Source organism: Arachis hypogaea, chromosome 10 (assembly GCF_003086295.3).
Source record: "Arachis hypogaea cultivar Tifrunner chromosome 10, arahy.Tifrunner.gnm2.J5K5, whole genome shotgun sequence".
Taxonomy (NCBI): Eukaryota; Viridiplantae; Streptophyta; class Magnoliopsida; order Fabales; family Fabaceae; genus Arachis; species Arachis hypogaea.
The window spans coordinates 60,194,995-60,196,263 of record NC_092045.1 but is presented as its reverse complement, the minus strand read 5'-3'; the positions used below and the strand labels follow the sequence as shown (position 1 = coordinate 60,196,263).

The window sequence follows — 1,269 nt, the reverse complement described above, 5'->3', positions numbered from 1 at the left end:
GCCAACCATACATGCCAATAACTTTGAATTAAAACTCCAGCTCATCACCCTTGTTCAGAACAACAGCTCATTCGGAGGAAGTGCCCAAGAAGACCCCAATCAACATCTAACCACCTTCCTAAGAATATGTGACACTGTGAAGTCTAATGGTGTTCATTCGGATGTCTATAGATTGCTTTTGTTCCCCTTTTCACTCAGGGACAAAGCATCTAAATGGCTGAAATCTTTCCCGAAGGAGAGTTTGACAAACTGGGAAGACGTGGTGAACAAATTTTTGGCGAGATTCTACCCTCCTCAAAGAATCAACAGGTTGAGAGCTGAGGTACAAACCTTCAGACAACAAGATGGTGAAACTCTCTATGAAGCATGGGAGAGATTTAAGGACTTAACAAGAAGGTGCCCACCAAACATATTCAATGAATGGGTTCAACTGCACATTTTCTACGAAGGTCTTTCATACGAATCAAAAAAGGTCGTAGACCATTCATCAGGGGGTTCTCTAAACAAGAAGAAACCATTGAAGAAGCCATAGATGTCATTGAGACTGTAGCTGGCAATGACTACTTCTATGCTTCTGAAAGGAGCAACACTCGAGGAGTGATAGAGCTAAACCATATGGATGCACTACTAGCTCAAAATAAGATGATCACCAAGCAGTTAGCTGATCTTACCAAGAAGATGGAAGAGAACCAAGTTGCAGCAGTCATCACTTCATCACCAGCTCAAGAAGGAGTGAATATAGGAGAAAAAGGTGACTGGGAACAAGCTAACTATGTTGGAAACTCACCCAGACAGACCCATGATCCATACTCCAAAACTTATAATTCTGGTTGGAGAAACCACCCAAATTTTGGGTGGGGAAACCAACAAAACCAAGGCCAAGACTAGAGATGCCACAACCACAATCCCAACAACAATGCAACTCACCAACATCCCTCACAGAGATCATATCAACACCCACCTAATCACCCTTCTCAACATCCATATCAAAACCAACATGACCACTCTCAACCTCCTAACCTCAACCCACCATCACCAACCGAAGATAGACTCTCCAAAATTGAGACTCTACTTGAAAGCATAAGTAACGAAGTCCAAGACAACAGAGTGTTCTAGGATGAAGTGCGAGCCAATATCAAAAATCAGGGAGACACCATCAAGAGGCTGGAGTCCCAAGTGGGATATCTATCTCAATAGTTTCCCAAACATACTGATAGTTTTCCAAAAGACACAAAAAAGAACCCAAGAGGAGAAACAAAAAAAGTAAGA

The 1,269-nt window shown here is 42.2% G+C and overlaps 1 non-coding gene across 1 annotated transcript; it reads right to left on the bottom strand.

The window, feature by feature from the left end:
• Nucleotides 1–307: 307 nt before the first annotated feature.
• LOC112719087 (small nucleolar RNA R71) lies at nt 308–411 on the bottom strand. The gene has a single exon (XR_003161404.1). It is a non-coding gene; the product is annotated as a small nucleolar RNA R71 (small nucleolar RNA).
• Between the last annotated feature and the right edge of the window lie 858 nt (nt 412–1,269).